Here is a 13,172-nt window from a genome sequence, read left to right on the forward strand (position 1 = left end):
GCAACAATGGGTCATGTGACCGGCACACCTGAGACCCCACCTGCCCTATGGCTCCTACAGCTGGAGCTGATTAGGACACATCACATTCTAACCACATGGGTTAACCCATTAGATGCCACAGTCACTGCAGCAACGGGCAGAGGAGCATGGACGCCAACATATTGGAGCCGACCTCTGTCCCCAGATAATGTCCTAGGCCCCACGACTGGCATCGTATATACACGGTGCATTGCGGTAGCAATAGGTTTACATTGTGTTTATGTAAAGACAATGTTAAAGTCATGTAAACACAATGGACTTGGACTTACGACGCATTAACAAACACAGGATGTGAATGTAACCTGGGCCGTGTGTTAGGACGGGCTCACATATTGCGTTTTGGTTGCATTTACATAGCGTTTCGAAACGCATTACAACAGCTGGGGAGAGGAGATTTGTCTAATTACATTACTGTCAACATTTGTGTTTACATAACGACGCCATCAGGGCGTGTTCACATGTTGCGTTTTGGTTGCGTTTTCATTGTGTCTTGAAACACATTACAGCAGCTGAGGAAAGTTGATCGCTATAATTCCATTATTGTTAACATTTGTGCTACAAAACTCAATGTAAATGAAGAACGAACTAAAATGTTAACAATATGTTAACATGTTCGTTAATGCAATGCTAATGCATGCGTTAACAGCATGTTACTTGTTGCGTTTTGTAAAGCAAACGTTAGCAATAATGTAATCAGGCAAATCTCCTCTCTTCAGGGCGCGTTCACACGTTGCGTTTGAAACGCATATACAACAGCTGATGAGAGGTGATTTGCCTAATTACATTACCGTTTATGTTTGTAAACACAATGTTAACGCATGCATTAACAAAACGCATGCGTTAACGCGTTTTTAACACATGCGTTAAAATCGCGTTTACGATGCGTTTTGTAAACGGAAAGGTTAACAGTCATGTAATTAGGCAAATCACCCCTCCTCAGCTGTTGTATATACGTTTCAAATGCAATGAAAACGCAACCAAAGCGCAACGTGTGAACGCGCCCTCAGGGGCCCTCAAGAGACAAATTCCAATTGCCTGCAATTACCGCAATCGTATTGGGGGACATTTACTATGGTGTTTCCGCCAGTTTTGTGGCGCTCTCACCACATGTTCTGCTCTCAGACCTATTTATTAGCTGTCGGGGACAGAAAAAATGACTTTTTCCGTCTGCTCCGACTCTTCTCCGAAAAGGGGCGTGGCTTTGGCGGAGTGGAAACTCAGACAGAATTAATATGTGTCACAGCCTTTTTCGGGCGCTGTAAACTGACGGAAAGTAGACCAAAAGAAAACTGGTCTAGCAGGGACTGTTGGACACATTTCTGGTGCTCGGGACAGATTTTGGTCCCAGGGACAGAAAATGGTCTCGGCGCCAGAAATGTCTCTGCACAGCTCTACAATATTAAATGTGTATCTTCTTTCCGAGAGCAGGTCGGTAACAAAGCCAATGCAGACACCGACACTTTAAGTAAATGTCCCCCATTGTGTTTATAAACTGCATTAGGGTGAAGACACACATGGCGTTTTTGGGCCGTTTTTTGGGCCGTTTTTAGTTAGTGCGTTTTCACATCGTTAAAAACGCATGCGTTTTTTGAAAACGCATGCGTTTTTGACCAGTTTGAATTAAGATAATTGGTGAAACCTGTCAAAAACGCATGCATTTTTAACGATGTGAAAACGCACTAACTAAAAACGGCCCAAAAACGGCCTAAAAACGCCATGTGTGTCTTCACCCTTAGGCCGCGGTCACACGTACCGCTAGACGTCCGTTCATAACGCGACGCTAGCGCACAGGGGGAGGTCCTCGGCCCGAACGCACATGCGTTAACAGGGAAACGCATGCGATTGATAAGCCGATCGCATGCGTTTCCCTGTTAACGCATGTGCGTTCGGGCCGAGGACCTCCCCCTGTGCGCTAGCGTCGCGCTATGAACGGACGTCTAGCGGTACGTGTGACCGCGGCCTTAGGTAAACACATGTGTGTCTTCACCCTTAGGGTGAAGACACACATGGCGTTTTTGGGCCGTTTTTGGGCCGTTTTTACTAAGTGCGTTTTCAGATCGTTAAAAACGCATGCGTTAAAAAACGCATCCGTTTTTTAAAAACGCATGCGTTTTTTGAAAACGCACGCGTTTTTGTCCGGTTTTCCGAAATTGCGCAATGAAAAACGGACAAAACGGATGCGTTTTTTAACGCATGCGTTTTTAACGATCTGAAAACGCACTTAGTAAAAACGGCCCAAAAACGCCATGTGTGTCTTCACCCTTAGGGAGAGCTGAGGAGAGTTGATCGCTATAATTCCATTATTGTTAACATTTGTGCTACAAAACTCAATGTAAATGAAGAACGAACTAAAATGTTAACAATATGTTAACATGTTCGTTAATGCAATGCTAATGCATGCGTTAGTAAACACAAAGTAAACACAATGTTAACGCATACGTTAACAAAACGCATGTGTTAACGCGTTGTTAAGACATGCGTTAACATCGCGTTTACGATGCGTTTTGTAAACGGAAATATTAACAGTGATGTAATTAGGCTAATCACCTCTCTTCAGCTGTTGTATATGCGTTTCAAACGCAATGAAAACGCAGGTCAAAACGCAACGTGTGAACGCGCCCTCAGGGTGAAGACACGTGGCGTTTTTAGGCCGTTTTTGGGCCGTTTTTAGTTAGTGCTTTTTCACATCGTTAAAAATGCATGCGTTAAAAAATGCATGCGTCTTTGACAGGTTTGACCAATTATCTTAGTTCAAACTGGTCACAAACGCATGCGTTTTCAACGATCTGAAAACGCACTAAACTAAAAACGGCCCAAAAACGGCCTAAAAACGCCACATGTGTATTCACCCTTACAACAGCTGAGGAGAGGTAACGCATGCGTTAACAATGTGTCTATGTTTGTGTTTTGTTAACACAGTGTTAACATCATTTTTACACTGTTTTGTAAATGCAAGTGTTAACAGTAATGTAATTAGGCAAATCTACCCTCCTCAGCTGTTGTAATGCGTTTAAAAATGCGATGAAAACGCAACCAAAACGCACTGCGTGACCGTTCTCTTTATAACGCAAGCAAACTTTAGGGCGCCGTCCCACGTTGCCTTTTGGCTGCGTTTGCAAAACACCGGCGGCTCATTCCAGATCGCAGGTTCCATAGAAATTGCGTTTGCAATCGCAGCCAAAATGCAACGTAGGACAGCGCCCTTAAAAAGGCCCAAAAAACGTGTTCAAAACGCCATGTGTGCCACCGACCTCAGGCTGCGTTTACATTGCGTCTTGAAAAGCAATACAAAAGACAGGGACAGGTGATTTGCCTAATTACATTGCTGTTAACCTTTTCATTTACAAAACTCTGTGTTAACATCATGTAAACACGTGTTTTCTTAGCACAGAGGCCGCGGTCACCTCAGCCTTATCGCATATACATTTCCAGGGATATACATGTGATTGTTAACCAGGCCCCGTGTCTAACATGTAAACAATACAAGACATCGGGTCTGGTCCCTGGAAACGTATATGTGATCGGGCCGAGGTCCGCCTCCTGTGCACTAGCATCGTGTTATGAACGCAACACTAACGGAACGTGCGACCTAGGACATTGGGGGAGGCCTGTCATCAAGTCTCTGAGGTAAAACTGTTCTAGTTGCCCATGGAAACCAATCAGAGCTCAGCTTTCATTTTATAAACAGCTGTGGGGAAATGAAAGCTGAGCTCTGATTGGTCGCCATGGGCAACTAGAACAGTTCTGCTGTAAGAGGCTTAGGCCGGCGGCACACGTGGCGTTTTGAACCCGTTTTTGGGCCATCTTTAAACAGTCAGTTAAAAAACGTTTTTTGCCCGGTTTTACCAATTATCTGAATTAAAAACGGCCCAAAAACGGGTTCGAAATTCCACGTGTGCTGCCGGCCTAATAATAAATCTCCCCCATTGTGTTAACGGTTGTGTTTGGTAAACGCAGATGTTAACAGCAATGTTATTAGGGATATTCCTCTCCTCCACTCTTGTATTGTGTTTCAAAACACAATGTAAACGCTACATAAAGCCTTAAAATATTGCGCTGTTGTTTCCGCTCTGCTGAAGCTGAATGGAAAACCTGCAGCATTACTGCAGTGTGTGAACACAACCTTAGGCCCAGGCCTAGACTCAAGGATGATGGAGTTTGTTGCAGTGATATCACACACCAGGATGGTGGCGCCAGACGGCCTTAAGATGGCAGCACTGGGCTAAGATTGTTAAAGGGGATGTCCACTTTCATCAAGTAATTGTGTAAGGAAAAGTTATACAATTTTCCAGTATACTTCTGTATTGATTCCTCACGGTTTTCAAGATCTCTGCTTCCTCTTCTTCTACAGAAAGCTCCATTGTTAACCTCCAGTGAATAGAAATCCATCCATGGTCTTGTGATGGACAGGCGAAGGGCACAAGCATTACTATCATTAATCTCTGTGATACTACAGGCTCATGCACCTGTGTGACATCACATGACCGTGGAGGGATTTCTATTCACTGGAAGTAAACATAGAAGCTTCTCTAGAATGACAGCAAGCAGAGATTTAGAAAACTGGGAGGAAATGATACAGAAAGTATATTTGGAAAATTGTATAACTTTTCAGTACTCAAACTATATCAATTGTTTGGTGACACTGGACAACCCCTTTAACATTATACTTTTAGTAATTAAATGGGTGGTTCTGGATTGGAAAATCCGTTTTGTTACAAAAATCCACAGCCATATGTGGTCATGGTCAAAGCTGACATTTTTTCCTAATACTGGACAACCCCTTTAAACTACGATCCTTCAAGCGAATAATCAGATTTCATTTCTATGGGTCCAAAATCTATTTTTTATCCCCCCCCCCCCCCCCATAATGTCCAATCCCTGTGAATGGCTGTCTCATTCGCCAGCTATAAAGCTTTCCTAGGGGCTGGATTTCTCTGCCAGTGATTTTAGTTACCGAATGTCTCATTCGCCAGCTATAAAGCTTTCCTTGGGGCTGGATTTCTCTGCCAGTGATTTTAGTTACCATATGTCTTATTCGCCAGCTATAAAGCTTTCCTTGGGGCTGGATTTCTCTGCCAGTGATTTTAGTTACCGTATGTCTCATTCGCCAGCTATAAAGCTTTCCTTGAGGCTGGATTTCTCTGCCAGTGATTTTAGTTACCATATGGCTCATTCGCCAGCTTTAAAGCTCTCCTTGGGGCTGGATTTATCTGCCAGTGATTTTAGTTACCATATGGCTCATTCGCCAGCTTTAAAGCTCTCCTTGGGGCTGGATTTATCTGCCAGTGATTTTAGTTATGTCTTCTCTTACCTGTACCTATTTCTACATTTTCTGTCACCTTTTGCTCCCCGATTCTGTATTGTGTTGCCTTCTAGTGTTGGGTTTGACCATTGTGTAATATACAGAAATGTACATCAGATTCCATCCTCTAGAAGGTGGGAGGTTTAGTAACCAGGTGATGGTTTCTATTGCATCAATGGTAACCCATAGCAACACAAAGAATGCAACAGTCAAGTGGTAACATTGGGCGCCATGTAAATTTGGTTATTCTCCTCGACCTTCATCTTTGTTGTTTACAGCATCTCCTGCCCGTCCTCCTGTAGCAGTGGATGGGAAGGTCAGCGCCACTTCACGCTACGAGCACATTTCATCAGATCCCATCTCGTATATTTACCGCCTATTTATAGACCCAACACAACAGGGGAAGAGGAGGAGGAGGTGGGGGGTAACAGGGAGGAAGTTGTTTGTGTCGTCTTGGAGCCGCCATCTCCTGGACTCAGCCCTAGGACTGGGCCAGTGATAGAATATTAATACAGATCGGATGTTCCACATCTTCCGCGTCTTTCTGCTCCCAGGAGAATCGGTTCTGGTCTTGTTTTTGGAACACGATCCGAGAATGTTTAGATTTATAACAAACTGTTTGCTTCATCATTAAATGGAGGAAGAAAGAGATGAATCAGTGTTTTGTTCATTAGTAGAGATCTGGTGGTCCGAGGTTGGTGTTTATTTCTTTTGGACCTTATATCTGGATTAGTTTAGGGGTTCGGTCTGGGGTCATTATGTAGTGGTCTCGGACATGGCGCCAGCCCCTGGCTTCCCCGGGCAAGTGCTGGGGGCCCACTAATGCGCTGAATTATTTTACTTTAAGACACTAGAACAAATGATCACTTTACGTCTCCTCTTGTTATCTGCCTCTAGAGGCAGAATCCAAAACTCAACTTTCCTCTCTCCCCAGAAGCGGCGCTCCCCCACTGTACACGTATAGCGAGCACATGATGAAGACAGAAGACAGCTGCTTAGGGGGAACGAGGAAAGGTGAGTTTTTCTTTTCTCCCAGAGTGCGGGGGGCAGTGTGGCTTATGGAGGGACGGACAGTTTTTTTTTAAATGGGGGGACAGTGTGGCTACGTATGGGGGGAACAGTGTGGCCATGTAGGGGGGAGACAGTGTGGCCACGTATGGGGTGAACAGTGTGGCCATGTAGGGGGGAGACGGTGTGGCCACGTATGGGGGGAACAGTGTGGCCACGTATGGGGGAGACAGTATGGCCACGTATGGGGGAGACAGTATGGCCACGTATGGGGGAGACAGTATGGCCACGTATGGGGGAACAGTGTGGCTGCATATGGGGGGACATTGTGGCTGTATATGGGGGGACAGTGTGGCTGCATATAGGGGGAAAGTGTGGCTACTGGGGGGAGGGGCGGTGTGGCTACTGGGGGGCGGGGCAGTGTGGCGCCGGGATTTGAGCTTTCTGAAAAGGGGCCCACTAAGGCTCTGTCGCCCAGGGACCTACCTAAACCTAGAGCTAGCCCTGAGTGGTCTTAACTGATGTTTGTATTTACTTATGGTTTGGTCTGGGGTCTGTATGTAGTGGTCTTGTCCGAAGTCTGTATTTACTTGTGGGTTTGGCCTGGGGTCTTTGTATTAGTTGAGGCAATCTTGATTGAGGTCTGTAGTTCTTTAGTTGGGTTGGTCTGGGGGGAGGGGGTCTGGTTTTAATGAAGGGATTGGGTTTATGTAAGGTTCTAGTGGTTGAGATTACTTTAATATTACGGTTCCGAATTTATTTTGGAGTCTGGTGTGGGATTTGAATTTATTTGGGTTTCTGGTGTGGGTGCTTAATCTATTTAAAGGATTCTGTCACTGCAGTTATTTGGGGGTCTTGGAATTATATTAATTTTTGGGGTCTTGTATGGAGGCTGCGTCTACCTTTGGATCTAGTCTTTGTGCCTGAATTTACTTAGGGTCACAGGATTAATGTAACTTTCTGGTGGAGGGTGAGAGTCATTTGGTTTGGGTCTGAATTGGCACAAGGTCTGGTCTGGGGTCCAATTTACTTAGTTTAGAGGTATTTGCAGAACTGTGGGAACACACTCTCTAGTGGTTGGGAGAAGTCATCATGGAGGTCTAGGCTGGATGGAGAAAAAAACCAAAGAGAATGACTAGCAGAAGACCTATCACCCCCATTGACATTGTATCTCCTTAGCTTTCTAAATTCCGGAGCATCAATTTCCATCACTTTAAAATCTATTTCATGGCCTCATGCACCAACAGTAGAGACCCTACACGGATGTCCACTCCATATTTCTCCACTAGGCTGGACTGATGGAGATGAGGGTCTACGTCTGGTATCTGTATCCCATCATCTGATTCTCATTCTAGCAGCTTGCGTAATTTAATCTGAGACATTATATTTTATAATAACCTCCACATTTCACGTATTTCCATCACATTTCCCCAGCTCGGAATGTAATTACTCTAAATCTCCATCACGGGACGAGAATATCAAGTGACAGATATCAGGAACACAATTACCAGACATATACATCTCCATATCATGAGGCTCTTTAATCCAACAATTCTGCTCTCCTTTTTCTGTCATATGAAAAAGTATTTGCCCCCCTCCTCTCGTGACCCTTGTTGTTACCTACTGTATATGTCACTTAAAGCTGTTTTCACTCTATACTAAGAAAGGGGCTTCTTTAGGATCCAGAATTATAAGAGCTAAGAGAATATCCCACTCGGGAGGACCAAGAGAACATGAAGAACAACCTGAAAGAGTCATATCCTTTCCTGACCCCTCCATGATACTTGGGCGCCTCTTTGGAAGGTCTACTCTTAGTAGTAGGTGTATGAGTTGATCCATAATGGTTCAAGAAAACAAGAAGAACAACCTGAAAGAGTCATACCCTTTCCCGACCCCTCGATGATACTTGGGCGCCTCTTTGGAAGGTCTACTCTTAGTAGTAGGTGTATGAGTTGATCCATAATGGTTCAAGAAAACAAGAAGAACAACCTGAAAGAGTCATACCCTTTCCCGACCCCTCGATGATACTTGGGCGCCTCTTTGGAAGGTCTACTCCTAGTAGTACCGTAGGTGTATGAGTTGATCCATAATGGTTCACCACTATGTTGCCAATCAAGGTCCTGTATTCCATACAATCATACACAAGCTGGCCAAATGTTCATCCAACCTTTCCCCACCAGATATTCCAGGTTGACTTGGCCAAGAATGGATGCTTTCGATAGAAAATAGGTACCTTATTTCTAAGGCACCTTCCCATGGTGGTGACTTATTGGACATAAAATACAAGCCAAAAACAAGCCCAAAATGATGACAATCCCTCAATGTAATTTCACCCTTGGTCATAAGCCACTATTCGGTAGGTGTAAGGTACTGTATCTCTAATAACCTCTTCTGATTGAGAGTTGATGGGTGTGAAAGGGTTACTGAGTGGAACGTGAGCCGCCGATAGTAACTGCATCGCGGCATCGGCTGAAGCTGTGATTGAAGAAGACTGCAGGCTCTAAAGGACAAAACTGTAAATTCACGCAGAGAAAAGAGAGCGAGGAGCACATTCGACAGGGAAAGACGTCTTCATGCTGCCAAATGGAAGAGGAGGAAAGCGGCTATAAACTCTCTGTCCTCTAAGACGCTCCAACACTGTAAGAAGTTTCATGAGGGCTACTCGGTGGGGACCATGTGGAAACTTTTATACATTTGTACTGTGGTTTGATTCTTTCTCTAAGTATTTCTGGAACTAAAAACCTGACGGAGGCTCCTTCGTCTCATCTCAGGTCTCATCTTTTCTTCTCAAGTACCTCAGTAAATACTAGGGTCATCCTCACGTCACCCAAGGTGAAGACCAACAGGCTGAGGGCCAGAGATGGGGAATGATGTGACATGATGGCTGGTGAGGACCATGACTACACAACAAGATGGTCCTCATTCCTTGCAAGGTTTAACATGGTAAATTAGACATGATGGGTCTACTCCTAACGCTTTCTGTAGATGAGGAGTCAACCATTTTCAAGTCATGTAAGGAGGTATCGGTTCAGTCATGATAACGTTGAAGGAATTTGTAGAGAGATGTTGGCCCAAGGATATGGTGACCCTACTATTAACTTCTATTGTGTTTCCTTATCTTGATTCCTTTCCAGGCCCATCAACCATGGTTCACAATGGCTCCACAAGTGATGGAAAGAATGAGAAGACCAATGATCAGCGACCCAATGTAAGAGGAAACATGGTCATCTACACGTACATACCTTTTGAGACCATGACCAAAAAGCTATCTAAGTCAAGAACCTCATTTCTTGTGAATCTAAAGACATCTCACCAACATTGGGTTGACCAGTTAAAGGGTTCACTCTGTTTAAGATCTTTATCAAAGTGAAAATTGGTTACAAAGAGTGTCCCTCCTTTTGGAGACCCGTCCTGTTCTGCATTACACAGACAAACCCTTGATGTGTATGACTCCTGTGTAATCTTTCCATTGGAGGTGCTGAAGGGGTTTTCCTTCACTCGGGGTCCCAATGTGGGACATTTCTGAGACATTTCTGAACTGCTTAACAAGTAGGGATTTCCAGAAGTGGAAATGCTTCGAGAGTGATTTCCATTGTATCCGACTCCAACCTCCACCTTGTTGCACTTCCTTCAGTTTGACAATCTGAACACACACATAATCCCTGATCAATATGGAGAGCCAGATGACCTTCGTAAATATACAGCCGCTTTCTTTACAGTTTGGGCCCAGAGTATATTTTATCTCCATTTCTGTAAAATCAATAGAAACAAACTAGCCTTTTGTTTGCTGATGCGGCGGCTGATACGGCATCCAGCGGCATCATGGGAGTTCTTTGAAAACAAGCAGAAAGCTTCGGAGAGGGGTCAAATACGAGAGTGGGGTGTAAATCACAGGATCCTATCAGTATGGATGCCCAGACCGCGAGACGTGGCCTCACGCTCCCGTACAAGAGACTTCTAGAACCCTGGATCAGCAAAAGAACTTGGAGACAAACTACCTCCGCTTTTTCTGGCGTCGTAAAACTTTGGGCGTATCATCTGCTGCTGACCTTTATTTTACAAAATGATTCTTCTCCATTTGTATCTTAAGATACACTGAAAATTCTTCATTATACAAAATAGGAGCATGAAGCATTGTGCTTGTCCTCTTCCTTATTGCTCAAGCACCTTTTATGAGTAGGTGCCTGAGCAATAGGTTGCTTCAATGATGTTCACTATTGACCTGAGTCTATGTTATCAGACTCTAAATTCCTCCCAGGGGCAGATTAAGACTGGAATTTCTGGTACTAGAATCAAGTTTCTTGGGGAATGAAGGATGTGTCCTTTCTGCTGCTTTATATCTGTGGTTTCAAAACCTACAAAGGTCCCGAAATGGCTCTTGGATACATGTGTATTGAAAGCTGGAACAGATGTACCAGGATTTCATGGGTGAAGGTCCTTCTCAATATAAAATTTGGTGGGTGTTTGGGCAGCCATGGGCCCTCTAGAAGGTTAGAATCCACTACTGGTTCCTCTTGTCCTGGTCTCTACCCATATTTGCCCCTGTGCCACCTGCTCTGACGTTTATTTTGTTTTACCATTACAAACCTTTCGAACTGACCTCAGGTTGTCCACTGACTCTTCTTCTCATATCAATGTCTTTGGGTCATCTACAATTGAAATGAGACTACTCCATGAACTAAGAACGCAAGGAGTTTACTAGCCAACCAGACCAAGAGGGCCAACTGCTCCAGGACCTGGAGACCATCACTGCTAACCTCAACTCTTTGTAAGGCTCTGTAGGTCTTCCATCTAAATCTCTAGTTTCTTCCGGGTGTTACCAGATTGCACCTGCCACTGGCACCGGATTGTCATTTGCCATTTTTGGAGACCCCAAGTCTTGCCGCAGTTCCCTTAGCCAGTATTACATCCCTGACCCATCAGAAGAACCAGGAGACCCTATATACGTTAGATGGTCGGCCACACCTGCTGAAATCAGTGGATTTGGGTGGTTATCGTCTAACGTGTATGAGGCCCATACAAAGCCTTAAGCTTTGTCCACTTAAAGGAAGACTCTAATCACAGCGGATTCATTGTATTACACCTTGTGCAGGGCCTGAAGAGAGGAGCAGGACTCCAGGTTCTAGGGATACAATAGAAATGATTGAGGACCTTCATCAGGTATTATTTAATGAATTAGCTGTGACTGGAGTGTTCCTTTAAATAAAGAAGGACATGTAGGGTGGTCTCAATCTCTGACTGACATCTTCTGTAATCAACCTGATTGGCTAATGACTTGCACCCAATGTAAACAAACCGTGTCCAGGGATGAGCTGGCCGAATCGTCTTTGGGCAAACCTTCACAAAACCGGAACCGATCACTGGTATTAATCCTTTAAATATCACTTTGCCAGATGTTATCTGCAGGCTCCGGCCCGAACACTGAACCCCAACTTCTGACTGAAGTCCGGGTTTGGGGACCACTCATCCGAAGATCTCCTGATAGATAACCTAAGATCTACCCTTCACAATAGGTGATCCCATCAAACCATTCCCCTCCCAACACAGTGTTAGAGGCGGGGATGAGCCCAAATAACAAACCCAAAGTCCGGGTTCAGGGTCTGCTCAGCTCATCCTGATCCCACCTATGTTATGGTAGACGACCTCTGTACAGGTCACAGAGCATGCTCACAATGCTCTGCTGTAAAGCAAGTCTCCTAATGCCGTTAATAACTCCCCGAGCAAGATGGCCGCCCTCACAAACATGCAAATAATAAAATAACAAAAAATTAGAAATAAAACAGATGAGAAAACAATTAATATTTGTTTTTAAAAATTTTTGGTATTGATCTTTTAAGGGGAAGAGGCAGAAACCCCCTTTAAGACCCGGTACCACTCTTCCATAGCCTCGGATTTGATTTTGCAGCGTTTCTTCTTGTTTTCCAGCCAATAAATCCTTTCCCCATGTAAAACATAAAAAAAAAACTTGGGCCATAAATAAAAATACTTTTCCAGTACAATGTGAAAAATCTCTGAAAACTCCCATGAACGGCCCTTCAAATAGGAAAATACATTTCACCCCTGGCCGCGGGGAAGACAAATGAGGCGTTGGCAGCGGAGTCCTGCGGGGGATGGAGAACATTAATACTTAAAGGGGAAAAAACAATAGATGGAAAAACTCAGCAATTTGTTGCCCAATTTCAATGCGATGAGTAATGGACGTCTTGGCAGCCGAGACGTATTTCTCCCCGTGTGACAGATACATTTCATTATCCATTTCACTCAGTGAGTTTTATGATATTTGGAGCGAGGATCACGTAGAGGCTCAAAGTTCTTACAAAATAATTCTTCGGGTCCTCAGGAGATCAGCATGAAAATCCCAAACATGGTACCAAGACCCGAAACACAAGACTCCAAATATCATACCAAAACGCAACCCAACAGATGTTACCATGACCCTAATCACAAGACCATGACCCGAAACATAGGTCCGAGACCCTAAACATTGTATTAGGACCCTAGAGATGTTACCATTGTCCTAAACATAAGACCCAAAACATGGTACCAAGACCCCAAACATGGTACTAGGACCCAACAGATGTTACCATGAACCTAATCACAAGACCATGACCCGAAACATAGGACCGAGACCCCCAAACATGGTACCAGGACCCAACAGAAGTTACCATGACCCTAATCATAAGACCCCAAACATTGTATTAGGACCTTAGAGATGTTACCATTGTCCTAAACACAAGACCCAAAACATGGGACCAAGACTCTAAACATAGGACCAAGACCCCAAACATGGTACCAGGACCCAACAGATGTTACCATGACCCTA

The 13,172-nt window shown here is 44.4% G+C and overlaps 1 long non-coding RNA gene across 1 annotated transcript; it reads left to right on the forward strand.

Moving 5' to 3' along the window:
- The first annotated feature begins 5,539 nt into the window (after window positions 1-5,539).
- LOC140120402 (uncharacterized) lies at window positions 5,540-9,790 on the forward strand. Its single transcript, XR_011853767.1, has 2 exons — window positions 5,540-5,657; window positions 9,484-9,790. It is a non-coding gene; the product is annotated as an uncharacterized lncRNA (long non-coding RNA).
- The last annotated feature ends 3,382 nt before the right edge of the window (window positions 9,791-13,172 follow it).

Source organism: Engystomops pustulosus, chromosome 3 (genome assembly GCF_040894005.1).
Source record: "Engystomops pustulosus chromosome 3, aEngPut4.maternal, whole genome shotgun sequence".
Lineage (NCBI taxonomy): Eukaryota > Metazoa > Chordata > Amphibia > Anura > Leptodactylidae > Engystomops > Engystomops pustulosus.